Raw genomic sequence first — 16,916 nt, forward strand, 5'->3', positions numbered from 1 at the left:
GTTAGGGAAAATTTACTTCACTGAGAGAGAGAGAGAGAGAGAGAGAGAGAGAGAGAGAGTTAAAAGACAGCGAGCGACAGGCCGAGAGGGAGAGCGAGTGGAATAATGAGAAATGAGAGGGCATTAGAGAAAATAAAAAAGGGAGAGGCAAGGAGAGAACAACGAGAGTTAAGAGACAAAGGATGAGAAGAGACGGTGAGAGGTGAAATGAATTTCAAGCAGTGTGTAAAGGAAAGAGGAGAGTGTGATGTGAATTGGAAGGCTGGGAAACAGGAAGCAGAGACAAAATGGAAGACAGCTGAGAGAAAATTAGAATGGAGCAAACATAGAAATAGGGATAACAAAAGGAGAAAGTGGGAAAGCGAGCTACGGAACGGAATACTGAGAACGATATGAGAAAAATTAGAAAAGGAGACAAGGTAATGGGGAGGAGGAAGAAAGTGCGTTATTATGGCAAGGATGCAGGGACAGAACTAAGACGAAAGCATTGAGAATGACATTCAAGTGAAAAGGGAGGGAGAGAAATAGAGAAATTAGAGAAATTTGCGGAGAAAAAGTAGAGATTACGGGTGGGAAGAAAATAGGTTTAATTTTTAGGGCAAGAAAGGGGAGGGGGATGTTAAGAAGGAAAGACAAGGGGAGGGAGAGGGAGGGAGGAAGGGAGGGAAAGACAGTGGGAAGAGCGGATTGAAAGAGGAGATTTCGGGAGACAGGGAGAGACGGAGAGAGGTGAGAGAAAAAGGAGCATGCAGTTATTAATGGGGAAAGAAAACAGTGAAGGAAATGGGTTTAGTACAAGTAAAGAAATACGGAGAGAGTAATGGAGAAAAAAAGGTAACACATGACAAATGAAAAAAGTAAGACAAAGTTGTGACACAGGGAGGATGAAAGAAGAGTGAGGTAAGGAGGGAATGACTGAGGGGGAGACAGACGAAGGAAAGGCGAGAGGGAGGGAGTTAGGAACTGAGCAGATAGTTATAAAGAAAGAGGAAGGAGGGAAAAGGAAACTGGGGATGGACAAAGGATCCAGAGAGAGAGATGGGGGGGGAGGGGCAGTACACAGACAGGCAGACAGTTAGGTCGACAAATGTTCAGAAAGTGTGTGTGTGTGTGTGTGTGTGTGTGTGTGTGTGTGTGTGTGTGTGTGTGTGTGTGTGTGTGTGTGTGTGTGTGTGTGTGCGCGCGCGCGCGCGCGCGCGCGCTTCCATCCCTGTGTCACTTCTATAACATTGTTCCATTTTTTCACCTGCGTGTTTTCCTCTTCTCTGCTTTAGTTTCTCCTCTCACTTTTCTTATCAGTATTTCTCCTGATTGTTCTTACCATTCCAAGTCTCTCTCTCTCTCACTCTCTGTCTCTCTGGGAATAAAGAGCTTGTTCTCATAGTCTATGTCTCCTTAATACGGCCACTTCCTGAGTTGCTATGGAATTTTGGTCGCTTGAAAAAGACATACGTCGACTTAAAAAGAGTTCAGGAGACTAAGGTGTCAGGTTCGCCTGAGGACTGTGGGACTTTTTTTTAGTAGAAACTCATAGACTACGAGGTCAGTTCATTAAAGTGTTTAAAATCTGAATGGGTTTCACAATCATTACATAGAGAGTTACTTACTATTAACACGGACTCGGTACACAACCATGGCTGGAAGCCGTAAATGAGAAAATTTACCAACTGAATTACGTGAAAACTTTTTCACGTGCATGATCTGCTCCACATGGAACTGACTCAATATGGACGTTGTTTACAATAGAGAAGTTTAAGGGATTCATCGGCAGGATCTTACACTAGAATAAATGTGAACTGGATATGCATTCCCAGGCAAACAAGAAGTATATATCTCCACGGTATTGGCTACATAGTCATGATCCTAACTTTTCCTTGTAACTCCTTTCTCTCACTGTGTGTGTGTGTGTGTGTGTGTGTGTGTGTGTGTGTGTGTGTGTGTGTGTGTGTGTGTGTGTGTGTGTGTGTAAAAGAGGTGTCTACTATCGCAACATTTAATCACAGCAGATTTATTCTCTCTCTCTCTCTCTCTCTCTCTCACACACACACACACACACACACACACACACACAGTGTGGTAAACCTTTTCCCCCCCTGTGGCGGGGGTGGACACAATCTGGCCGCACTATGGGGTGGTACTACTACTCTGCGGCCAGGTTGTGTTAGGAAGAATACTGCCAACGTATTCCCTGCGTGTCGTAAAAGGCGACTAAAAGGGGCGGGGTGAGGGGACTAGGGACCCCCTCCTCAGTATTTTAGCTTCAAAAAAGAGACAGGCCAGAGAGAGGAATGGGGGATTGAGTTATCCCCGTACCCTGAAGATTGGGGCTATGAATGTGCGTGGATGTAGTACGATTGAGGCTAAAAGGGAGGAGATTGGAAGAATGTTTGTGAGAAGAAAGTTGGATGTGTTAGCTTTGAGTGATACGAAGATGAAAGGGAAGGGTGAGTCTATGTTTGGAAATGTGAATGGAAGATTGTCAGGTGTTGATAGAGGAAGGGCAAGAGAAGATGTGGCCTTGTTAGTGAGTCCGGAAGTACAGCAGTGTGTGATTGAATGGAAGGGTCATCGAGACTGATGTGGGTGAAAGCGAAATTTGAACGTGAGATGTGAGTGTTTGTGAGTGCATATGGGCCTGGTAGTGAAAAGGATCAAGAAGTCAGGGAGTCCTTCTGGAATGATGTTGATGAGTGTCTGCAGAATTTGGGAGCAAATGCGAATGTGGTAATGATGGGAGATCTGATTGCTAAAGTGGGAAATATAGCAGTTGAAGGTGTAGTTGGTATGCATGGTTTGCCTGGAAGAAATGAAAATGGGGAACGAATGATAGGGATGTGTGTTGAGCGAGAGATGGTGATTGGAAATACCCTGTTCGAGAAGCAAGATATTTACAAGTATACAAGGGTGAGACAGGAGGGTGGAAGGGTTGTGGATACTATGTGGTTGTGTCTAGGAATGTAATAGGAAGATTGTTGGATGTGAGTGTTCTGAGAAGCGAGGGTGGAGGTATGTCTGACCACTACCTGGTGGAGGGAAAGTTAACAGTAGGTAAGAGATGGGTGAGAGCTAGGAGGGTTAGGTGTGGCAGGGAGGTTTTGAAAGTGAGTGAGTTGGATAAATGAGAAAATGATAAAATATCAGGAGAAATTGAAAGATGAGTGGAACGCAGTGAAAGATCAGGAAAATGGCAGTGTGGAGGAGGAATGGCAGTTGTTTAAGACTGCTGTGGTGGGGCATGCAGAAGAGGTGTGTGGTGTGAGATGTGTGGGTGATGGTGTAAGAAAAGGAAGTGAATGGTGGTGCGAGGAAGTACGTATGGCTGTGGCTGAGAAGAGACGTGCATATGAAGCGTGGCTGCAGAGGAAGGATGAGGAGTCATGTGAGAGGTATAAGGAAAAGAGAAATAGGGCGAGAAGGGCTGTGCGTGATGCTGAAGTGGCAGCAGATGAAGGGTGGGGTAGGCAGTTGACTGAGAATTTTCAACAGAATAAGAAAATGTTCTGGAAGGAGGTGAAAAGGGTGCGAAAGGGAGAGTCTGGGAAGGAAGAGTGAGTAAAAGCAGAGGATGGAAGGATGTTAACTGAGATGGATGCAGTAAGGAAGAGATGGGCAGAGTATTTTGAAAGATTGTTAAATGTAGAGGAGGAAAGGGTGGCTGAGATCGTGGCGGATGGAAGGGTGCAAGGAATAAATGTGTTGGGAGAGTTGAATGATTCTTTGATCATGAAGGAGGAAGTGGAGAGGGCAGTAAAGGAGATGAAAACAGGGAAAGATGCGCATATTGTTGGGTGTGCTGTGGAATACCTGAAGGGTGGTGGAGTGACTATTGTCGACTGGTTAGTAAGATTGTTGAATGTGTGCTTTGTGAAAGGTATGGTGCCAATTGACTGGGCAAGTGCCTGTGTGGTCCTTTTGTATAAAGGCAAGGGTGATAAATATGAATGTACTAGCTTTAGGGGTATAAGTCTGTTGAGTGTTGTAGGTAAGGTGTATGGGAGAGTGTTAATTATGAGAGTTAGTAAGGGTACAGAGGGAGTGATTGGTGATGAGCATTGTGGCTTTAGGAGAGAGAGGGGATGCTTGGATCAGGTGTTCGCTGTGAGACAAGTGTGTGAAATGTATTTAGCGAAAGGCAAGGATGTGTTTTGGGCATTCATGGATTTAGAGAAAGCTTATGATAGAACTGATAGGGAGGCTTTGTGGACTCTTTTAAGATTGTATGGACTTGATGGTAGGTTACTAAAAGGGGTGAAAAGTTTTTATGTAAATAGTAGAGCGTGAGTATGAGTGGGAAATGCTGTGAGTGATTGGTTTCCCATGAGTGTGGCTGTGACAGGGATGTGTGATGTTGCCTTGGTTGTTTAATATTTATATGGATGGTATTGTAAGGGAGGTGAGTGCAAGAGTGTTAGGTGGAGGTCTGAGTTTGGTGAATGTTGATGGAGGAGAGTGGAATCTGAAGCAGCTGCTGTTTGCAGATGGTACTGCACTGGTGGCTGATTCAGAGGAGAGATTAAGACAGTTGGTAGAAGAATTTGGAAGGGTGTGTGATAGGAGGAAATTGAATGTAAATGAGAATAAGAGTAAAGTGACGTGTACGAGGTTGGTAGATGGTAGGGGGATGAATATAGTTTAGAATGGTGAGTTGCTTGAGGAGGTAGAGTGTTTTAAATATTTAGGGTCACATGTTGCTGTGGATGGAAGAATAGATGCAGAAGTGAAGTTTAGAATGAATGAAGTAGGTAAGGTGCTTGGAGGAATGAAAAAAGTGTTTAGATGTCGTTCGCTTAGAATGGATGTAAAGCGAAGGCTGTATGAGGGTGTTGTGGTACCGACTGCATTATATGGGGCTGAAACATGGAATATGGGTGTAGCAGAGAGGAAAAGTTTGAATGTAATGGAGATGAGGTGTCTGAGGAGTATGTGTGCAGTGACGCGTATGGATCGAGTGCGATATGATGAGGCGCAAAGGAGAACTGGAGTTGTTCGGGAGATGGCTGGTAGAGTTGAGCAGAGGGTGTTGCGATGGTTTGGACATATGAAGAGAATGGAAAATGAGCGATTGGTGAAAAAGATAACTAGATCTGATGTGAGAGGTGTAAGGCTGAGAGGGAGACCACGAATAGGATAGATGGACAGTGTGAAGAGAGCGCTGGATGTGAGAGGGATGTCTGTTGAGCAAGGAAGAGTGGCTGTGGTGACAGAAATAAATGGAGAGAAATTGTGAATGAATAAATGATGATGCAGCCCTGAGGGGATATTCTCCCATATTTGGTCTGATCAGCTAGTCAGGTCAGGTGCGGGTAAGGGGATGGGTCTATTATGATGTGGCAGGGGTAAACCAGTTCTGCTGTCGGGCCCTGCTGCTGATATCACTGATTGCACTGCGCAGTTGACCCTTGCAGGGTGTGGTGCGGTAAGGATCTGTCCCTTCTCCCCTTTGGGGCTAAGATTTGGACGAATGTGTTTGAATGGATGAGTAAATTGCGAGTGTGTCGTCCTGTCTCGGCTACCTCCCTTTCCTTGGGGGAAGCAGCCTAGGTATATAGATAGATAGAGATTTCTTTATTAGTTGTTCGGACTACACGTAATGGGGTGCTTCTGAAAAAGCCTAGTATTCCGGTAGCTGTCACTACCATTGGGACAAACAGAGTCCCCGCGCTCTTTAAAAAGCATATTTTTCTTAGTTAAATTTGTATACTGTTGTGTGAAACTGTGAAATATAGTAATGTCATATCAATCAATCAATCAATCAATCATTTCCTGTGGCACCCCACGGGATGCATAGGGTCTCAATGAACTCTCTCCACCAATATTTGTCTCTTGCCATCTCCTTCAGGTCCCACCAACACTCCTCTCCTGCTTCTTTTTTCATTGTCCTCAACCAGGTTTCCCTCGGCCTACCTCTACCTCTTCTTCCTCTAGCAGTCCACTCTGGCACATCCTGTATTAAACAACCTTCTTTTCTGTATATGTGCCCCAGCCACTTCCAGCGAGACAGTCTCACATATTCATTAACTGGTTCCACTCTCGTAATATCCCTTACTCGTTCATTTGTAACTCTGTCTTGCCACTTTACCCCAAGAATCCTTCTCAGTATTTTATTCTCAAATCCTAATACTTTCTGATCTGTTGCAATTGTACTGTAACATGACTCATGCCCGTAAATTAAAATGGGTCTAACCATGGACTTGTAAATTTTCACTTTAGTATGTACCGAAAGCATATTATTATTCCAAACAGATTTTAACATTCCAACAGCTCGCCAAGCCTGTCTAATCCTCTCCTCAATTTCATTGTTTAATGATCCATTAGATGATACAATCGTTCCCAGATATTTAAAGTTTTCTACATTCTTCACCACATTATTCCCAATTACACAATCGATTTGGTTCTCCACGTTCATATTAATAATTTCAGTCTTTCCACAATTTATTACCAATCCCACTTTTTCTCCTTCCTCCACCAGACAATCAAGCACCCTCTGCATCTCGTAAATACTCGCAAATCAGTACAATATCATCAGCATAGTCCAAATCCATCAGCTTCTTATTTTCTTTCCAGTTAATTCCTGCACCTGTTCTCCTTACAACCTTTTTCATAACATAATCAATAACCAAAACAAACAACAATGGCGAAAGAACTCCTCCTTGAATCACTCCTGACCTAACTTGAAATGGATCACTCAAAGAACCACCCACCATTACCTTACAAAAAGTACCTTCATGCAGGCTTCTAATAATATTTACAAACTTTTCTGGTATACCATAGAATCTCATAATTTTCAACATAGCTCCACGTGAAACACTATCAAACGCCTTTTCAAAATCCGCAAAACACATGTTAAGTGGCATTTTCATCTCATTAGCTTGTTGCATTAGATGCCTTACAATAAAAATCTGATCATTACAACCTCGACCCTTTCTAAATCCCGCTTGTTCTTCTCTTAAAATTTTATCAATTACTGGCTCTATTCTGTTCAACAAGATTTTGAAAAAGACTTTTGCAACTACAGGTGTCAAAGCTATCCCCCTCCAGTTGCCACACACACTTAAATCTCCCTTTTTTGGTATTTTTATAATCACTTCATTTTTCCACTCTTCTGGAATTCCACCATTATCCCAAGCCACATTAAAAAGTTTCAAAAGTGCATTCATCAACTCGTCATTTTCCACCTTAAGCATTTCAGGGAATATTCCATCCTCACCTGGAGCCTTAAAATTCTTTAACTCCTTTATAGATTTTGCTACCCCTTCCAAAGTTATATCCCCTGTTTCTATCTGCAAATCTCTCTCGGCTGGCAAAATGTCCTCTTCAGCTGGGATTGGTCTATTTAGAACAGATTCAAAGTGCTCTTTCCATCTTCCTTTTATATCCAAATCTTTAGTCATCAAATTACCATTTCTATCTCGTACAGGTATTTCCTTCCTTCTCTTTTCAGTCCCAGTTAACTCCTTTATGGCCTGATACGCTGCTCTTGTGCTCTGACCGTCATTTCTGTCTCTGTCGTCTTTACATCATATAGTCTCCTCTTATCACGTATAACGAGTCTTTTTACTTTAGAATGTAAACTCCAATACTTTGCTCTAAGTACTTCAACTACCTGGCCATCAACATGTTGTTCTTCACTTCTTAACTTAGCCTCTCCTTTTCTGAATTACATTCCATGTTTCATCTGACATCCACTTTTTCTTTCTCGCTTTTCCCTTTTTCTTAATAGTAACCTTAGCACTCTCATGCAAAACCTGATTTACCTCTCTCCACATTTGATTAATATCATTGTCTTCAGATTCCATCAAAGTCTGCATGACTAGAAACTTGTTTCTACATTCGCACCGAAACTTTTCCCTCGAGCTCTCATCACTTCTCAGCTCATCAAAATCATAATTATTACCTCCTGTACAATTACCATTAACGTTTCTCTTAAGTTTTATTTTAATCTTTGACACAACAAGTTGGTGATCACTACCTATATCTGCCCCCCTCCTTACGCAAACATCTTGCAAATAACTCCTATGCCTTCTGCTAATTGCAAATGTGGTCAATCTGGTTACAATATTTACCACATGGTGAAATCCAAGTAGTCTTATGTATTTTTCTATGCTCAAAGATAGTTCCACCAATTATAAGGTCATTTGCCAAACAAAAGCTTGCAAGTCGCACCCCATTTTCGTTTCTTATACCAACACCCTCCTTACCCATACAATCTTCAAAGCCATCCCTACTACTGCCAACAATCGCATTAAAATCACCAATGCAAACTAATACATCATGTCTTGCCACTCTATTCACTACATCCTGCAGCTTCTCATAAAAGTCATCCTTCATTTCATCAGCAGCCTCTTTTGTCGGAGCGTACCCTACAACCATACTGATATTACCATGGTCAGATTTTAAGCAAGCATAAAGCAAGCGCTCATTAATTGGTTCAAACTCACATAGTGCCTTGCAAGCATCTCTACTCAGCAGTAAGCCTACTCCTTGGTAATGATTTCCATCACTCCTACCAGAAACCAACATAGTAATACCATCTTCCAAATTCATTTTATCAACTCCAAGCAACCTCGTTTCTGTCAGAGCACAAATATCCATCTTGTATTCCTTGAACACTGAAATAAGTCATATACCGTAATATAAATAATACAAATAGAACACGTATATATAACGTAGCGTGAATTGCTTATATTTATCATAAACGGAAATTAAAATATCATTGATGGAATATGATGGTCCTATATTATTTAATTCTGCTACATTTAGTGCAAGTTAGGTTCTTAATACATGGTTTGATCAGACTGTAAATTACGCCTAGTAGGTATCTTGACTCATTCAGTCTCTGTGTGGACAGAAATTTAATGCTGAGTAAATACTGGGACTCAACATTTTGCTCGCTCACTTCACGCATGCGCACAAGACAGTCCAGTGTAAGTTTTTTCGCATGAGATTTGTTTTCAAAACAAACGCACTAGTGCTAATGCTTAAAATAACACAATTTAGTCTAGGCTACTTGTGGTCTGGTTAGGTTAGATAAAGCAAGGTACTGTAATTGCTTTGGAGGGTCTGAGGGGTCAACACCATGGCCTTCTCAAACCGTGGCAACACTGGTCTTGTGGTGTGCATGGGTGAAGGGAGTTAACAAAATGTTGAGTCCCAGTATTTACTCAACATTTAATATCTGCTCACAAAGAGACTGAATGATTCAAGACACCCACTATGCGCAATTTACGGCCTGAACAAACTGTGTATTAAGAACCTAACTTGCACTAAATGTAGCAGAAATGAAATAATATAGGACCACTGAAATGGCGGGTTGCCATCGTATTCCATCATTGATATTTTAATATCCGTTTTATGTATATAAACAATTCACGCTACGTTATATATATATATATATATATATATATATATATGTGTGTGTGTGTGTGTGTGTGTGTGTGTGTGTGTGTGTTCTATTTGTATTATTTATATCACAGTATATGACATTACTATGGTTCACTGCTTCACGCAACGGTGTAGATATTTATCAAAGAAAAATATACTTATTAAACAGCATGGGGAATGTGTTTGTCCCAGTGGTGGTGACATCTACCGGAATACTAGCTTTGAATGCACCTCATTAGAAAGGTGCTTGAAGTTAAGAAACCCCTAGCTGGCTGTGAGCGAGAGTATGGAGGGTACCTGGTGAGGTTATGGGGTAGGAGAGAAAAGTGGGGGGGTTGGGTGGGAGTGTGGGACTATGAGGAAGGGAGGAGGAGGGGGTAGCTCTCCATCGAGCAGTGTTACAAACACGGAAAAGGAAATGAACTTATTCCGACGTCTGTACCTCTTATGCTTTTGGAGAGGGATTATAAATGTCCAGGAACTTTCCATTTCAGCTTTCGCAGGCCAGCCCACAGTATTTGTGTGCGTTAGGTTACTATCATCGGTGACCTCAAATGACCTCAGAGGCCAACCTCACATAGCTTATGTCCGAACTGGAGGTCATGTGAGTCTCAATGCCAGAAACTGGGTTGCTGGGTCCAGTCGTTCGAGTATTACCAATGACCTCAAATGACCTCCGACCGGTGACCGCAAATGACCTCGGACGTCAACCTCGCATAGCCTATGTCCGAACTGGAGGTCATGTTGATCTTCATGCCAAAATTGGGCCGCAGGGGTACCCGGCGTTGCCCTGGCTAGAAAGGCGAACACACTACCAGTGACCTCAAATAACCCAGATCTGAAATTTGACCCCCGTAAAACCATCCTTGGGCCACCCTGATTCAGAATACGAGTATATATGGGTCTGGGGGTCTCTTGCCCTTGGTTTGAGCGTGATTAAAGGACAAACAAGAAAACGAACTATGTGGCTGTTTTATAGATAGATAAAATAGAATGTCTGTGTGTCTGTCTGTGTGTTTGTACTCTATGGAAATCGTAGGGGATGCAGATAAAACTAATCAGCTCAAACAGATGAGCAAGTAACTTTTTAAGGTGAATTTAGATGTTTACATTACAATCGATACAATTTGTAAAACATTGCTGATTTGTAAAAAGGTGGCTTTTCTTAGTGTCCCTCTGTTGGTTCAGATCGTAGCTACACGTTTTTTGGTGCATCTAACGACTCTTCTCGGAGTGTAAGAGCGGAGCAGGCCAAGTGAGTGGCACAAGCAAGGCGATCAGAGATTCATCTGTAAATCTGAAGGTTGGGCATAATTCACGTAAATTGAAGTATCATATATATATGTTTGCCTGTCTGTCTGGCTCTCCTCGCTGGAAATCGAGGGGGATGCATGCAGAGCTCTCTAAACAGCTCTAGCACGTGAAAATTCGTACGACGAATTTAAATGTTTATAATACAGTTGCTAAAGTGGTGCACATGATGACCAATTTTAGAACTAATTAGAAATCTTCAAGTCAGCATGGTGGATATATGGTAGCCAATTACTGCAAAGGTTTACTTCTACAGCTGTCATTATTAGCTACAAAGGGACAGATGGGTGGTCAGATTGGTGGGGTGGGTAGGGTCAGTGAGGTGGATGAAAAAGGTTGAGCTGATGGGCAGGGGGAGTGGGATGGGTGAGCACTGCTGAGTAGGTGTGGTAAGACAACAAGAGTGGGTGAATGTGAATGACTGATTAGGTAGGGTAAGTGGGAAGTTTGGTGAGTGGATGGGTAGGGTAGGTGAGTAGGTGGGTGAGTGGATGAGCAGGGTGGTTAGTGGGAAAATAGGTCCATGGGGAATACATCCCTGGGCAATGGGCCCGAGGAGGGACATATATTCATTGAGTAAAATGGGGTCTCGTGTGTCTTCTTCCACAAGGGAGGTGATCATCAGAGTCTCACGGAATGCTTGTATCCACAACCATTTGGTTATACCTGGACAAAGCCGGGTACTCCTGGTAGTAAAAAATATATCCATAACATTCAATACATGCAAAGGAATTGAGACAGAGACACTGTAATTAATTTAGCACTAGCAATATTGAAAACTCAGCATTAAGTTACAAGCCTTTATACAGAAATAGTGCTTTGGAAGTACTCTTATCCCTTTCGTAAGATATAATGCTAGACTACAGAAATGGTAAAATTTAACATCATAAACGCATAGTGGAGACGTTAAAGGTTAGCATCGTGTTAGCAGTCTACCTTAACAACTTTAGCAGCCAACATCTCGGGAAATGACAATGATGAGTGGAGTTCGAAACATAGTAACCGATGCTGAGGTCAGCCGTCCGAAAACCGATATCCCACCTTTCCCCCTGCTCCCCTTCCCCATCCCCTCACCGCACCTCCTTCTCTTACTAAGTCCTTGGTGGTACTGCAGTGTTTCGGCAAGTGCGTTTTGAGTATCGGGTGCACCCGAACCAAAGCTTAACATTTCGGTTTAGGATAATCAATTAAATGTTTTGGTTCATAATGTGGTAAAAACGATAACGACCAATGAGAATGAAGAGTATTAATGATTGTTGATAATTTTCCTGTCATGACTTGAGATGCAGTTACTACCGATGTACCGGTATAGTCGTGATGTCTGTACGAATTTTAAAGCTTCGAATGCCATCCTTTTACACCAGTAGGAGTCGACATGTAACAAGCAAACATCAAAGCGTTCATACAGTCCCAGTCTGTTTGTAGGTTTTGTCCACTGTACTGAGCAGAGCTAGCTAAATATGAAAATAAGTATATTTCATATCAAAAGCTTTTTCAATGCAGCTTCCCATCATTGTGTTGGTTACTCATCATGTGAAGTGTAAGCTTAATAATATACGGCAGTTGCTTTCATTAAGTCCATATCCTCGATGTCATCCTTATTATTCATTTATCAATAAAACACATTTCCTAAGAGCACAGTGCGATGATTTTTTTTTTTTTTTCACTTTTCCGCATAAAACATCACTGGCATATGTACCTAAAATCCTATAAGTCATCAGTTGCCTTTCATCTGTTCGTTAATTCTAGGAATGTACGTAGCATGTTGTCTTGGATGTTTTAACATGCCACTCGCTTCATTTACTCGTATACTGCAGGCACACAGGATGGAGGGATTCACTTTCGCAGGCCCGGCTAATGTGCATCTGTCGCGTGGTACCGCACGTGGTAATGGTCGTGAAGAACAGCGAAAGTATGCAGCACGTTTTCCTACGCGAAATCATCCACACGTTACAATGATTCGTGTAATAGACAAGAGGGGGCAAAACAGACCATGGGTTACTCATACACTACAGAAAGAGAAGTCGATGCTTTGGAGGCTGCTAGAGCTTATGCTATAACTGGTACTCTTGTAAATGCAAATGAATCATGGCTTACTCACTTGGAGGGTATAATAAGAAAAGTCACTCTATCCGTATCATTTTTGAAGGTACAGCATTTAAATCCTGATGATCATCTAAGAGGTCTTGAATTCTGTGAGTTGTTCATAAATCTGGTATCTCACAATAGTGTTGTTCCTAGTACTGTAATATAAAATCCATTTTCCTTACAAAGGCATTTGTGAACACAACGAGTACACGTGAAACGGTCTGGTGCCACAGGCGATGGCTATTGCAAGAACACAAATTCATCTACTTCAGGTAAATATGCTTGGTTTCATAAGCATTCCATTCATATCGCCTGCTTGACCCTTACCACTTAGTGCTGGAATCATAAGTACCTTCAGATGATAACAGATTAATTACCTTCGAATATCACGAGCTGTACGAGTATTAATCATTTGGGACTTCATAGGACCCTCCTTATGCAATACTCTTTTTTGCACTGTATAATGATGAATCCACTTTCAGCACAACAGGCAACTTTAACTCGCATAATAAGCTTTTCTGGGACGAGGAAAACCTGCATGTGACGGGGTGTACAGGATATCAACAAAGAACTACTATCATTGTGTGGGATAATAGATGGGATAATGGAGTATTGGTAGGGTCTGGTGTACTATAGTCGCGGCGCACGACGCTGAGGTTGTCATTATCGTACCCTGGCAACCTACCATTCAAAACTGCGTCTGATTTCGTATCATATTATACACGAATCATATTATTATGTACGAATATATTATACACGAATATAATTATACACGACCATATTATACACGAATCACACGTGTCTCATATTATACACGAAATCAGACGCACTTTTGAATGGTAGGTTGCCAGGGCACCTGCCTCACAACCTCAGAGTCACGCGCCACGACTATACATGGCTATCTTTTAAGAGTAGGGTATTTAATTTCTATAGCATAGTTTGCCAGATATACAAAATGTACGTCAAGCTACAAGAAGCAGAACGTGGCTAATGAACGAAGGAGTATCTGCCCATAATAGTGCAACTGTACAGTGCGGATTTATTTCGATGCTACCTAACGTGAACAGTATATTGAGCACGTGACTCCCATTCCATATCCAGGACTATCTCTGAATCCTAATCTGCTTTACTTCTTCATATGCGGTCACTTGAAAACCTGTGTGTCTGAGGATCCAGTTGAGAGGAAGGATTTACTTGCACGAATTCAGGAGGCCTATGACAAAATTAGCAATACACTTGAACGTATTAGTCATTTCATTACACGCTTAATGCAATTTATTTGTGAAGATGAAGGCCAGGCACATGGAACACCTTGTGTAAGCAATGTGTCACTATAATACTTTATGTCATTGCTCTTTGGACATCTCTGTCATAACAGTGTGAACACTTTATTTCTGTAAAAAGATGCTTTACTTATAGTTTTGTAATTCGATACTGTATTTCCCTACAACTTATTTTTTTCTCCAGTTTCCCTTAGCTTTTAAAGGAACATAAGCTTTACAGTGTGAACAGAAGTACGAAGACCTTAATATCCTCTTCGTGATACATGTAGGTGTCATAATTTTTCTGAGGCTTCTTGTTCGTAGTTTTAGACAGTTGTTTTGCTGGGAGGGGCACTAACCTTCCGCCAAACCACTTGTTGTTACATAGGGAACACGTGTTGGTTACTTATAATGTTACCACCCAGCGTTCTCAGTGATATCCTGGTTTACAGGAAATCATTAATTTTGGCTTGTCACTTAGCGTAGAGCTACCCTAAAAACAGAGTTCCGCTGCACTAAGTGGGTGGATGATGGTCGTCCCGACCTATTACTTGGAGTGGAGAGGTATATGAGAGAGGGGTGTGTGAGCTGGGAGCAGAGCAGTGAAATGGTGTGGGGCAGGGTGGCATGGAGGCGATTTGTCTGTGGCCACCCCTTGCGGGATTAAGGCGTCTGGGAATAGCTAGATAGATGATTTGTCCATCATCCACTGTTATTCAGAATCATGCATGAATTATCCAAACGCCTGTTAAGGATTCATTAGCTAGAGTCTAAACAGTGTGAAGACGTTTTACAATTATTCTGACACCTCGGTAACTCACAGACGATAATAATGGGGAGTGGGAAGGGAGGAGACAGTGTGCGAATGATCGGCCAGATAATTTTGTCCAAACTGAACCTTCATGATGTATACAGTATATTAGTTAAAAATCTTATCTAATTAGCTATATACTAACAGATTACGATGCATGTACCCTGAACATATGTCCTTAAAATTCTGAACCATAATAGAGATAGACTGATAGATAAATAGATAGACAGATAGATAGATGGACAGATAGATAGATAGACAGATAGATAGATAGACAACCAGGAAGTTTCAACTGTGACATTTAGGGAACCTTCTTGGAGGAGGACGCGAATACAGTTGAAGATGTTGGTGTCTCGCCTGTCTGTCAAGTGGGTGCTTGTGGGAAGGCAGGAGGGCAGGACCAACATGAGAGTGGTCACAGCCAGCAGTGCTGCCCCCACAGCCAGCCACACTAACGGTGACAGAGGCAGCAGGAAGCCCCACGGGTCCACCTCGGGGCGTCCACGGGTACCCATAAGTCTATACAGCGTCATAAAAACTGTAGGACTGCAGTACAAATCTTTCATTTTGTAGGGTGAGATGGCATGTGGTCCACAGCTGAGATCAGCCTCCTGAAATTTAGTGAAGTTAATGTAAAGAAAGTGTACGTAGCTGAAAATCATCCAGATATTAAGGCCGTTTAGTAGCATGGCCAGTTATGAAAGAGCATAACACAAAAAAGATGGCTATTAGTAGGTACATTTTATGTCAAGAGTTAAAGCCAAGACTTAAAAGTAGTACTGTATTGTGCATACTGAGCTGTATGAATCTTGCCATCGTTTTATATCAGTTGATATGGAAGTCGTACTAGTTCGACAAGATTTTACAAATCATATCAGGAGGAGTAGACTGTAGCACCAGTCAAGCAGGGCAGTACTCCCAAGGTGGATGGAAAGCTGATGACAGGGAGTGCTGGAGCTCCCGTTTCATCAGCCCTCAGGACTAGTTCCTGACCATCTTCCTTTGCTGAACTTTTTCAGTGTCTCAGTTACACAGAGAGTAGGCCAGCATGCTCTCCAGTACAAATTTCTCTATCTACACCAAACTACATGCACAGTACACACTACAACTCCTATCCAAAATTCAACAAAAATGGCGTCTCTTCATCAAGCTCCGAGTCCCTAGGGGGGGGGGACCATCAATGCCCCCACCATCCTCCCCTCTCCCGATGACGACTCGAGGTGCCTGGAACCATTGTCTGACTCTCTTCTTCTTCATTTCTGCAACATTTGTGGCCTTTCCTCTAACTTTCGCTCTGTTGAGCACCACCTCTCCTCCTCTAAACCTCACCTTCTTTTTCTAATGGAGACTCAGGTGTCTGAGGCAACTGACAGCAAACCCTTTTCTGTATCCTCCTACTTTCTCTACTTCCATTTCAAAGCCAAAGGTGGCTGTTGTGTATATATACGCAACGACTAATCTTGCTCTCGTGTTCCTGAACTCGATTCTTCTGAATTCTCTACACTCTGGCTTCGGCTTTCCTATCATTCTCTGACTAAATATATCTGTGCTGTTTACTTATCCCCTGCTTCTACTGACTATCAAAAATTCTTCGACTATCTTACTTCTACGATGGAACACATTCTATCCATTTCTCCTTTCTCTGAAATCTCCATTCTAGGAGATTTCAATGTCACCACCACCTTTGGCTCTCCTCTCCTTTCACGGATCCACCTGGTGAACAAGCCTACATCTTTTCTATCCTTAATGATCTAGAGCAGCTTGTACTGCACCCTACCCGTATCCCAGACAGCCTTGGAGAGAGCTCCAACATACTTGACCTCTTCCTCACAACTAATCCTTCTGCTTACTCTGTTAATCTTTTCTCTCCGTTGGGCTCCTCTGATCACAACCTTATTACCTTAACCTGTCCTATCACTCCGGTACGGCCTGTGGACCCTCCAGGGAAACGTCGTCTGTGGCATTTTGGAGCCGCGGACTGGGAGGCGCTCAGGCAATACTTCTTTGATTTTCCCTGGAATGATTATTGCTTCCATGGCCGGGAGCCATCTGAGTGTGCCTTG

The sequence above is a fragment of the Coenobita brevimanus genome, chromosome 46 (genome assembly GCF_032717465.1).
Source record: "Coenobita brevimanus isolate Jiangsu-jjx chromosome 46, ASM3271746v2, whole genome shotgun sequence".
In the NCBI taxonomy this organism is placed as follows: domain Eukaryota; kingdom Metazoa; phylum Arthropoda; class Malacostraca; order Decapoda; family Coenobitidae; genus Coenobita; species Coenobita brevimanus.